Genomic DNA, 12221 nt, shown 5'->3' on the forward strand with positions numbered 1-12221 from the left:
CTTTTCAACTCACTCTCGCTCATCGTCTCAATCGCTACACCTCCATTCCTCACTTTCCTCACCGCTTTCACACGCACATTCAGTGACTTGCTCACATGCTTCATCATTCTCTCCTTTACTTCCTCACTTGTCACACTCGCACTTGCATCATCCGCTCTCACTATTACCGCATAACTCTTCTCTTTCGTTTTCATTCGTTTTCACATACACTTCCTGTACCTTTTCAATCACGCTCTTTTCAACATTTTTCGCACTCACGCTCGCATAGCTCATTCCACTTCCGCCGTAGGCTAAATCCCGACTCGCTCGACGCATACACTCATCCAGTTTCCCCTGTATTCTCTCATTTTTGCACAACATTTTCATCATCTGTTCCTCATATTCTCCCACAATGTCCAGTATTTTCTCACTCGCACTCTTTGAAATTTTATTCGTCTCCGTAAACAGGAATTTACGGAGTCTCGCACCCATTACTCTCATATACGCTATCTCACTCACTTCCGCAACGCTCTCATTCTCTCCCTCATTCATTAATCAAGAACGAAAGTTAGAGGTTCGAAGGCGATCAGATACCGCCCTAGTTCTAACCATAAACGATGCCAGCTAGCGATCCGCCGAAGTTCCTCCGATGACTCGGCGGGCTGCTTCCGGGAAACCAAAGCTTTTGGGTTCCGAGGGAAGTATGGTTGCAAAGCTGAAACTTAAAGGAATTGACGGAAGGGCACCACCAGGAGTGGAGCCTGCGGCTTAATTTGACTCAACACGGGAAACCTCACCAGGCCCAGACACCGGAAGGATTGACCGATTGATAGCTCTTTCTTGATTCGGTGGGTGGTGGTGCATGGCCGTTCTTAGTTGGTGGAGCGATTTGTCTGGTTAATTCTGATAACGAACGAGACTCTAGCCTGCTAAATAGGCGTACCTTATGGTATCGCGAAGGCCCCCGGCTTCGGCTGGCGGGTTTTTACTACCAACGTACAAACAAATCTTCTTAGAGGGACAGGCGGCTTCTAGCCGCACGAGATTGAGCAATAACAGGTCTGTGATGCCCTTAGATGTTCTGGGCCGCACGCGCGCTACACTGAAGGAATCAGCGTGTGTTCCCTGGCCGAAAGGCCCGGGTAACCCGCTGAACCTCCTTCGTGCTAGGGAATGGGGCTTGCAATTGTTCCCCATGAACGAGGAATTCCCAGTAAGCGCGAGTCATAAGCTCGCGTTGATTACGTCCCTGCCCTTTGTACACACCGCCCGTCGCTACTACCGATTGAATGATTTAGTGAGGTCTTCGGACTGGTGCGCGGCAATGTCTCGGCATTGCCGATGTTGCCGGGAAGATGACCAAACTTGATCATTTAGAGGAAGTAAAAGTCGTAACAAGGTTTCCGTAGGTGAACCTGCGGAAGTATCATTAACGTTCCGGAGGTCCTGCTCTGCGTCGAGAGTCCTCTCTTTTGGGAGAGACGCGCGCTCGCAGCAGTCGGCGACTGAATGGACGCGCTGAAAAGGCGCTCTCAGAGAAAAAGAAAATAACGGATTTGACGAAATTTGTTGTTGTGTTTTGATATAACGACGGACGCCGTCGCGCCTCTCTGACCGAAAGTAGTCGGCAAGCAGAGCAGCGCGCCCGGCGGTGGTCGACGACGATTCGGAGCGAGACGCTTCGCGATCACGCTCGTGTGTGTGCCATTCTCCGGTCACACACACACACAGAGCGTCGATTCGGCGTTGAGCGCGAACCGGTGGTAACCTATGCCCGCGCACGCGTGTGTGCAGCACCCACGACGTTCGTCGACGCGCGCCCTCCCCGTTGTCGCGGGGCAGCGGTCAGCGTGCCGAGAACACACGGTGTGCGACCGCGAGTGCCGAGCGAGAGGACCCCCATATATTATTATAATATATATATATAACACAGAGAAGGGATCGATGATATTTCGACCAATCTGTCAACTGTGTCGGTCCGACGGTTTCTTCAAAGAGCTTCCGCCCCGGCTCTCCCGTTGCGGGAGAGACGCTCCGAACGAGAAACACACAACTCTATCTTTGTGCCGTAGCCTTCCCTGGCGGGAGGCGGCGGTCCGCGCGCGTCCTCGGACGCGCGCGGACAGGCTGATCGAAGAGCCACCACGATTATTCTCTCTCTCTCGTCCGAAAGAAGAGACCACAATGGTTGAACGAGAAGCGCGTTTCTCCGCGAACGCAAAAATTTCGAACGATTACCCTGAACGGTGGATCACTTGGCTCGTGGGTCGATGAGGAACGCAGCTAATTGCGCGTCAACTTGTGAACTGCAGGACACATGAACATCGACATTTAGAACGCACATTGCGGTCCACGGATACAATTCCCGGACCACGCCTGGCTGAGGGTCGTTTTAGTACCCCTAAACTGCTTGCGTCCGAAAAGCGCGCACGGCCACGACGCGGGCGACCAGAAAATGGCGCGCGCGTCGCCTGTGCCCTGTGCAACGCTTACAATGGGCGTACGAGCAATCGATGGACGTTCGCCCGAGGTGTCTGTGCCGCGCCGACCGGCCGCGGTGCAAATCCTGGCGTCGTCTGAAATGACACACCGAAATGATAATAATAAGGAGGAGAAGCGCACAAGCGTGTAAAACGTTGGCGAACGCGCGCCCAGAGAATGCTGCGCGAATTAAGAGGGGGAGCGTGTTTGTGTATCCAAGTCGTGTGTGTATGCGAGAGCCGAGGAGAAATGGGATGAGAGTAAGAGCGCGCGCAAAGGGAGCAACAAACGGCCAAAAAAAGGGTCAGGACGGTAAATGGCACCGCTTTCCCTAGAGCGGCGCGTGCGTCGTTGTCTCCCGAAAGTAGGTAGCGCTTGTCTCACCGTCTCTCCTCTCCGTACATCACACAGACTGACCGGACTGCTCTCGCACTCTGTGCCGCGTCTCTCGGTGCGATAGCGCTCGCGCGTCTTATGCCGAGGCGCCCTTGCCCGCACACATAACGGTATTACGGAGAAATATACGGCGCGTCGTCGTCCGGCGGAGAGAGCATTCGTAATCCTTTACCTCTTTACGGAGAAGGGTTTTGAATCGCGAGCCGACCGCGTGTCCGAGTCCACGAAATTTTCGTAAAGCGAAAAAAGGGGACCGGCGTGCCGCGTCGTGTACTCGTCGAATCGATTCCGCCCGAATTTCGTATATAAAAGAGAAGGGAGAGCCGAGAATCTCGAACCCCGCGATATATCGTCTCCATTACCACCAACGAGTGTGTGTGCGGTTAGCGCCCCGGCGATTTGCCTTCTCGCGTATTTCGTGTGCTGCCGCTGCTGCTCTCTCGTTCGACGCTCTCTCTCTCTCCCTCTTATAATATATATTATAGAGGAGAGACGACGATGAGCGACGCGGAGGAGGCAAACGGCTACGAAAACTCACTATGCGACGACCTCAGAGCAGGCGAGATTACCCGCTGAATTTAAGCATATTATTAAGCGGAGGAAAAGAAACTAACCAGGATTTCCTTAGTAGCGGCGAGCGAACAGGAAAGAGCCCAGCACCGAATCCCGCGGTTCCGCCGCAGGGAAATGTGGTGTTTGGGAGGATCCGCTTATCCCGAGGTGCCGCGTCGCGTCCAAGTCCATCTTGAATGGGGCCACTTACCCGTAGAGGTTGCCAGGCCCGTAGCGACCGGTGCGCGCCTCGGGAGGATCTCTCCTTAGAGTCGGGTTGCTTGAGAGTGCAGCTCTAAGTGGGTGGTAAACTCCATCTAAGGCTAAATACGACCACGAGACCGATAGCGAACAAGTACCGTGAGGGAAAGTTGAAAAGAACTTTGAAGAGAGAGTTCAAGAGTACGTGAAACCGTTCAGGGGTAAACCTAAGAAACCCAAAAGATCGAACGGGGAGATTCATCGTCAGCGGCGCTGGCTTCGCGTCGGTCGGCGATGTCCCGCGGAGTCCTTGCGGCTCGCGCGCGGGCACGCTACCGTGCGCCGATGTCCGGCGCTCGTCGTCGTGCACTTCTCCCCAAGTAGAACGTTGCGACCCGCTGGGTGTCGGTCTACGGCCCGGGTGCGGTGTCTGTCGCGTCGCCGGTATAACGGCACGCGACAAACCCTCGGTCGCCCGGCCGGCTGCTCGGCGGTACGCGCAAGGTATCAGGCCGCACTATTCACGGTGCGTCGAGACCGTCGCAAGCGCGCGCCACGGTATTCGGAGGTTACGGACTTCGCGCCGTCCCCGGTCCTGGCCCGCTGTTGGTTACAGTACGGTACACCTTCGACAGGCCTGCGAACGTCTCCCGCGGTCTCGCGGGAGACCGATACCGGTCGGCGACGCAACTGCTTTGGGTACTCTTAGGACCCGTCTTGAAACACGGACCAAGGAGTCTAACATGTACGCGAGTCATTGGGACTTGTCGCGAGACCTAAAGGCGTAATGAAAGTGAAGGTCGGCCCTGGCCGTCGACCTAGGGAGGATGGGCCGCGTCGCGATGCGGCCTCGCACTCCCGGGGCGTCTCGTTCTCATCGCGAGAAGAGGCGCACCCAGAACGTACACGTTGGGACCGGAAAGATGGTGAACTATGCCTGGTCAGGACGAAGTCAGGGGAAACCCTGATGGAGGTCCGTAGCGATTCTGACGTGCAAATCGATCGTCGGAACTGGGTATAGGGGCGAAAGACTAATCGAACCATCTAGTAGCTGGTTCCCTCCGAAGTTTCCCTCAGGATAGCTGGCACTCGGCCGTTCCGCACGGAACGCTCGCGAGTCTCATCTGGTAAAGCGAATGATTAGAGGCCTTGGGGCCGAAACGACCTCAACTTATTCTCAAACTTTAAATGGGTAAGATCTCTGGCTTTCTTGATTTATGAAGCCACGAGCATCTTCGGATCAGAGTGCCAAGTGGGCCATTTTTGGTAAGCAGAACTGGCGCTGTGGGATGAACCAAACGCAGAGTTAAGGCGCCCAACTCGACGCTCATGGGACACCATGAAAGGCGTTGGTTGCTTAAGACAGCAGGATGGTGGCCATGGAAGTCGGAATCCGCTAAGGAGTGTGTAACAACTCACCTGCCGAAGCAACTAGCCCTGAAAATGGATGGCGCTGAAGCGTCGAGCCTATACTCTGCCGTCAGCGGCAAGTGAGGCGGCAACCGGGAGCGGGCGTTAATCTTCTCTCGCGTCGTCACGAAGCCCTGACGAGTAGGAGGGTCGCGACGGTGAGCGCAGAAGGGTCTGGGCGCGAGCCTGCCTGAAGCCGCCTTCGGTGCAGATCTTGGTGGTAGTAGCAAATACTCCAGCGAGGCCCTGGAGGACTGACGTGGAGAAGGGTTTCGTGTGAACAGCCGTTGCACACGAGTCAGTCGATCCTAAGCCCTAGGAGAAATCCTATGTCAATGACGGCGTACAATATACTCGAGTGTCGAGAAATAATAATAAATATTATACGAAAGACACATGCCCGTCGGGCGAAAGGGAATCCGGTTCCTATTCCGGAACCCGGCAGCGGAACCGCATACAATTCGGGCCCTCGTAAGAGTGTTCGTCGGGGTAACCCAAAATGACCTGGAGACGCCGTCGGGAGATCCGGGAAGAGTTTTCTTTTCTGTATAAGCGTTCGAGTTCCCTGGAAACCTCTAGCAGGGAGATAGGGTTTGGAACGCGAAGAGCACCGCAGTTGCGGCGGTGTCCGGATCTTCCCCTCGGACCTTGAAAATCCAGGAGAGGGCCACGTGGAGGTGTCGCGCCGGTTCGTACCCATATCCGCAGCAGGTCTCCAAGGTAAAGAGCCTCTAGTCGATAGAATAATGTAGGTAAGGGAAGTCGGCAAATTGGATCCGTAACTTCGGAATAAGGATTGGCTCTGAGGAGCGGGGCGTGTCGGGCTTGGTCGGGAAGCGGGTCTGGCTGACATGCCGGGCCTGGGCGAGGTGAACGGTCGGCGTTCTCGCGCCGGTCCCGGGATCCGAGCTCGGTCCCGTGCCTTGGCCTCCCGCGGATCTTCCTTGCTGCGAGGCTTCCGTGGCGGCGCCAGCCGTCGTGGTCGTCCTCTTCGGCCGCCATTCAACGCTCAGCTCAGAACTGGCACGGACTAAGGGAATCCGACTGTCTAATTAAAACAAAGCATTGCGATGGCCCTCGCGGGTGCTGACGCAATGTGATTTCTGCCCAGTGCTCTGAATGTTAACGTGAAGAAATTCAAGCAAGCGCGGGTAAACGGCGGGAGTAACTATGATTCTCTTAACGTTCTCTGGGACGTTCTCACATACCCCGTCCACCGGCCGGAACCCCTTTTGGCGCCTGTCGAAGATGTCGAGGGCTGCCAATCTCTTTGCCAATATCTTGTGGAAGTGTCTTATTATAACGGATCCTATGCTGAGAGGTCGGTACTCCGTCGGACCTGGCCGATCGGACATACCCCCCTTCTCAAGGAATACCGTTCTGGTTGTGGCGATTGATGAGGGGATCGTCTCTGTCAGGAGCAGCAGATTGAACAGAAACGCACGAAGAATCGCAGGAACAGCGTTCCACATCCTCGGCGTAATCTGGTCCAATCCGGGCGCAGTGCCAGTCTCTACGGAAATCCTGTTCACCTCTGCAGGTGTTATAGGATCCCAGAGCAAGGTCTTATCCGCCACAGGAACTGGATCCGTGGCAGCGCCATCGCCAAGACCTTCGAGGTGAATCCCTCTCGGGCCCGACGTACGGCCCCGGCCAGCACTCGCAGCCTGTGCCGCTTCCCCAAACGACTCACGCAAGTCCGTCATGTCTCCATCCGCACCGCTGGAGGCCTCCATAATGGGGCGCCAGCAGTTAAGGAATTCGACAGCAGACGGCCTCTCGCGCACCGAGTCGCCCTCGAGAATACGCGACAAACAGGACTTCTTGTTCTTTCTGTAGAGGGATTGCACAATTGCATACTCCCTCTTTCTCTTCTGCTCCTTGCTCTCTCGTTTAACTGGAGGACAGTGCTTCTTTGCCGAAACGCGTTGCGGAGGGCGCACTTGTAGCGGCAGAGGAAAGATCATGCCCAGCCATCTTTCGATAGCCAAGACGTCGACCCTCCCCGCCGTCAGAGCATCTCTTGCCGTGCCAGCAAGAGTATCAGCCTCGTAGCTACGGAACGCCGCACTCTGCTCTACGAGTGATTGTATCTTGTCCCGCAGCCTCTGAGAACTTTGTTCAGGGGGAGGCTGATGTGCGCTTTGATCGTCAGTACTAGCCTCAATGGCCGCAGGAATGGTGTCGGCTCGTGTCATCACCGCACTATCCCTATCGCCCTCATCGATCACAATCGCGCGACGCGATTGGATCTCTTGGCAGAAGTCTCTAACCATCACTCGGTAAGGCTCCTGTCGCCGTTTACCCTTGATGGCTTCGAGACTCCTATTGGGGAACCTTGTCTCCAGATACTGGTTAATGAAAGGTTCCCCGGCTAAGGTGCCTTCAGCCTCAGCGCGTGCCATGATTCTAGTTTTTTCCACTGACCATCTGGCCTTTACGCGGTCAACATTGATAGCACTGTTGGCTTGTAGTGGGTGTGCACGTACTTTGTGGACACCAAGACCACGCATGTTTTGGAATTTCGCCTAACAATGCTCACAGCTGACCATCTCCTCCTCTAGGCTGTCCACTTCAGCCTGGCTGGTCCTTATAGTGATTTGCGACGGACCAGCTGCGACCCCGTCAGGGTCCTCCGCACCTCTCGCGCGCTCACTCAAGCGAGCACTCGCACGCAGACCCCGGGCCATCCGAGAACCCGGGACATCAGAATCATTCTTAGCTTTATTCATAATTTACTGCGTGTAGGGGGGCAAACGGATTGACAACCGAGAGCCCCCCAAGAAACCCCGGTCTTTCTTGGCCCCACAACTCACCATGACCGTAGGCGCATGGGCCGAAGCCCTTAGGGGCGCCCTTCGCTGTACACTCGCTTAGTCGACACCTACCGAGTCTAAACTTCCAAAGTAGGCCGTTTCCGGGAGCACCACGAGGAGGTGGAGGTACAACTTGGACGTGAGAGGCTGAAGGTCCTTACTAGAGGACTTCGTTGGCGCATCACGAACCAACCACAACTCTCTCTAAGTACCATCGCGGCGTGTTGCTTTGAGGACCGAGAGAGTCATAGTTACTCCCGTCACAGTCCTTTCATCCGTGCTTTGGGACGCCCGGAGGCGCTGTCGTTCTCTGCATGTGGCGTGCGTCGATGGTTGCATGTGGTCTGCGTGTGGGTTGCGCACACGCAGACCACAGTTTGTTCTCTGCATGTGGTCTGCGTGTGGGTTGCGTGTAGGGAACTCGCAAGCGATCCACCCTTAGCTCAGGCCATCGAGCAACTCACGAGGGCATCTCTTAAGCCGCAACAGCGGCTGAGGTTGTTGCGTGACTGTCTCCTTCCACGGTATTATCACCGATGGACAGTGGGTACGGGCTCGGCCAAAACCCTCAAGGGTAAGGATATCATCGTACGCACTGCGGTGCGACGATGGCTGCGTTTTCCCCATGATGTTCCTGCTGGATACCTGCATGCGCCGATACAGAGTGGCGGGCTTGGAATGCCTCTATTGAGAACTTTGATCCCAATTCTGAAGCATAACCGACTGCAGCGGTTGTGTCGGAGTACTCTGCCCGCAGCATGCGCAACTGCCGAAACCACGTATGTGGCTAGGCAGCTTGTCTGGTGTGAAAACCAGATGCGAGTGCGGGGCCATAGAGTGACTACAACCGCTGAGCTCAGACAGCAGTGTGCGGCCTGGTTGCGCGAGTCGTGCGATGGGAGTGGACTCAGAGAGGTTGCGGCCTCCAACCTGAGCTCCTACTGGGTATCGGCTGGCGCCGATGCCATCCCAGGGGCCGACTACGTGCACTATCACCACATACGGGCTAACTGCATACCGTCTAGAGCGAGATGCTCCCGAGGTCGTGATGGGCGCGATAATCGCTGTCGTGCCGGTTGTCCCGAAACCGAGACGCCGGCTCACTGCGTGCAACGCTGTTTCAGAACGCACGGAGGGAGAATCCTGCGGCATGACGACCTATGCCGTCAAGTTGGTGGCTATTTACAGCAGAAGGGATGGCGCGTCGATGCGGAACAAGCGTATTCGACGTCTGCCGGCCGGAGGCGGCCCGACCTGACCATCGCTAAGGGTGGTGAGGCAGTGGTCGTAGACGCGCAAGTAGTGTCTAGCGAAACCGCGTTGGAGATGTCCCACGAGCGTAAGGTGGAGAAGTACCGATCATGTAATGATCTGGCAGCCGCTGTGGCGGAGCGCACAGGAGTACCTCGAAATAATGTTCGTTTTACCGCCATTACAATTTCGTGGCGAGGTGTCTTGAGCTCGCGAAGCGAGTCTGAGTTGCGAGAGCTGGGTTTAACGTCCGCCCAGCTCCGAACGTTGACGACTCGAGTTTTGTGGGGCTCATGGCTGAACTAGAAACGTTTTAACGTAATGACATCGCGTTATAACAAAGGAAGGCGGAACGTGGCCTCATCTGGTGGTGCATGATGGATGGCGCGTAGAGTTGGGGGCCTCCGCATCAATCGCGCGAGTTTGAATGATTGCGTGAATGGTCGAGGTGAAGTACGAGCTGCCTTTGGCTAGCTCCGACCTTCACGCTCCAGGGTGTTGACTGCGAACACCAACAGTAAACAGCTCTGCAATATTGTTGTCGGTGGCGACTTGGCGACTGTGATTTTGTAGCAGTCGTCGCGCACCGTAGACGAAACATAGCCAAATGCCTCGTCATCTAATTAGTGACGCGCATGAATGGATTAACGAGATTCACACTGTCCCTATCTACTTACTAGCACAGCATTGCCACGAGTCGGAGTCGCAAGACCAAATGGCTCATATGTGGCGCGCACACCTAGTGTGTAGTAGCGTGGCTCCCTCTTGCTTGTTTCGCACACAGAGCCAAGGCCGAGGCGTGAATGCCGAGGAGTCGAAGGAGAGTTTAAAACAAAAAGTAAAACTGCGAATGACTAGATTGACCAGCACAAACTCTGGACAAATAATCTAGGAAATGAAAACGCAAAATCGGTAAACAAACCGATAGCCCAAAAACTGGTGTCCTAAGACTTGGCCCCAGAGTGTTCGGCCCGGAGCTCGCCGCTTCCCCTTACAAACTCTGGGTGCCTCGAAAATACGGATTGTTCCCAGGCGCGCATGCCGGGTCTGTCGAATGTCGGGGCGAAGGTCGCAAGCGTGTCCTTAACGGGACGCCGCATACGTTTGTGGCTGGAAACCGGCTCGATGGATCGGACATGCAGTGGAACAATCTAAGAACACTCGGTGTTTCTCTCTGCGGCATGCGGCACGCGGGGAGGTTCGCCGGGAGTTGTCCAAAGGGGCAGTCACCCAGACTGAGGGCAAAATGGACCCGGTCCCACGGGCTATGGGCCCGGACCTTGAGGACGGAAGGAAGTCAGGCAGTACGCGTTGGAAGTCAGCAAAACATCCGGAAAAGCAGTACGTGGCGACTCGGCCCTTGGGGTGCGCTCCGGTGCAACTCACGGGGCTGGCCACGCGGTGGGTTTCAAAAAGGGCTAAAGGCAACACGCCTTAAGGACCCAGTTGAACCCAACGCAAGATTGAAAAGCAACACGCCGCGTGGCGATTCGGCCCCTGAGGTGCACTCCGGTGCAACTCACAAGGCTGGCCACGCGGTGGGTTCCAAAAAGGGCTAAAGGCAACACGCCTTAAGGACCCAGTTGAACCCAACGCAAGATTGAAAAGCAACACGCCGCGAGGCGACTTAGCCCCTGGGGTGCACTCCGGTGCAATTCACGGGCCTGGCCACGCGGTGGGTTTCAAAAAAGGCTAAAGACAACACGCCTTAAGGACCCAGTTGAACCCAATGCAGGATTGCAAAGCGGCACGCCGCGTGGGGACTCGGCCCCCCCCTGGGGTGCGCTTCGGCGTCGCTGTCGGGGGCTGCCGCGATGCGTGTTGAGACTGACAGAAAACGTAAAATGCAAATGGGTGCGGCCCTGGGGACAACAAAGCAAGGGATTGAAAGGAATGGGCGGGACCTCCAGCCACATCATGGCCAGCGAGTGTCCACAAGCGTTAAAGGTCTCCCGAGTAGTGCCGGGAACCCCAAAAACTCTCCAAGATTCTAAAGCAACACGCCGCGGCGAATGAAGGGAGCTTATCATTATCATTTTCAGGACTTCCACCCTCAGGCTTACACACTGCATTGCTACGACAAGTCGGCGTCACTGACCAAATGGTTCACAAGTAGCACGCGCACATGGATGCGTTGGAGGAGCGCACTTGGTGTCGCTCGCACAGCGAAACTTTCTCCTCATCCGAGGACTGGAGTGCTGGGGGTGGTACGGGTGCGTTTCCCGTACCTATCTATTCCAATCCCTGTCCTACCTACACCAAGTTCCGCCTTCCCGGAGACCCATCACATGTCCGCTCGCCTTCCTCATGCTGCGGTTCGATGGCGGGGTAGCAGGGGTCTCTGTCTGCGCCTGATGGGCCCCGCGCCTCCCGGTTTCTGGCCCGGTGGCGCGGGGGCCAAAGGGCGGCTTCTTTTCTTTCAGGAACATCATCATCGGTATCCTCGTCGTCGCTCCGGTCGTTTCGTTTCGTTTTACTTTGTCTCGTTCGTTCGTCTGCCTCGGGTGGAATGCCGATGAATAGGTAGGCGTTTCCTAACAATGGCGCTCGTCTTAATGTTAGGTGTTAGGTACCGTGCCGAGGGCATGAATGGCCGCGTGGACGGTAAGATCGCGGTCGCTAACGGTCCGCCCGGGATATCTGCCGCCCTCCCGGTGTATTTAGGCTTGGTGGCGTAGTGGTGGCTCTGCGTCGCTTGACCCTCCTTTCCACCGTACTCGTGGGAATATAAATGGAAATGATAAAACCTTTGGTTAGGAGAAGTGCCCGCCTGATAAAATGCTTCCTGCCGGGTAGGGCAGCAGCCCAGGAAGCACTTAGTGGTAGCGGCCTTCGTGCCGTCCGAGTTGTGCTAGCTAGATGCGACGCGACCGTGGGCGGGCCCACGCCGGCGTCCGATAGTCGGCTGGGACCGAGCGTCGAAGCAAGGAAAAATCGCGAAAACAGAATTAGAATTAGCACCGCGATTAGCCCTGCGAATAGCTCCGCGACTTGCGCCGCCGTAAACAACGATGAAATTAGCTCCGCGAACTCCCCAAAACCCCAACCCCACACCCATAATAAACCGGATCGAGCCGGGCCGCAACAAAGCGCGGCAAGCTCCCCTTTTACTCCTACTTTGTCTGAAAATTTCTC

General features: G+C 55.9%; 1 non-coding gene and 2 pseudogenes across 1 annotated transcript; all 3 read left to right on the forward strand.

The window, feature by feature from the left end:
- Positions 1-675: 675 nt before the first annotated feature.
- On the forward strand, positions 676-1403 carry LOC146721370 (small subunit ribosomal RNA; annotated as a pseudogene; the record flags this gene model as incomplete).
- Positions 1404-2214: 811 nt separating this feature from the next.
- LOC114942586 (5.8S ribosomal RNA) lies at positions 2215-2369 on the forward strand. The gene has a single exon (XR_003821829.2). It is a non-coding gene; the product is annotated as a 5.8S ribosomal RNA (ribosomal RNA).
- A 1055-nt stretch (positions 2370-3424) lies between these two features.
- Positions 3425-5756, forward strand: LOC146721371 (large subunit ribosomal RNA; annotated as a pseudogene).
- Positions 5757-12221: the final 6465 nt, after the last annotated feature.

The sequence above is a fragment of the Nylanderia fulva genome, unplaced genomic scaffold (assembly GCF_048542155.1).
Source record: "Nylanderia fulva isolate GAGA-0341 unplaced genomic scaffold, ASM4854215v1 Scaffold493, whole genome shotgun sequence".
NCBI classification, from domain to species: Eukaryota; Metazoa; Arthropoda; class Insecta; order Hymenoptera; family Formicidae; genus Nylanderia; species Nylanderia fulva.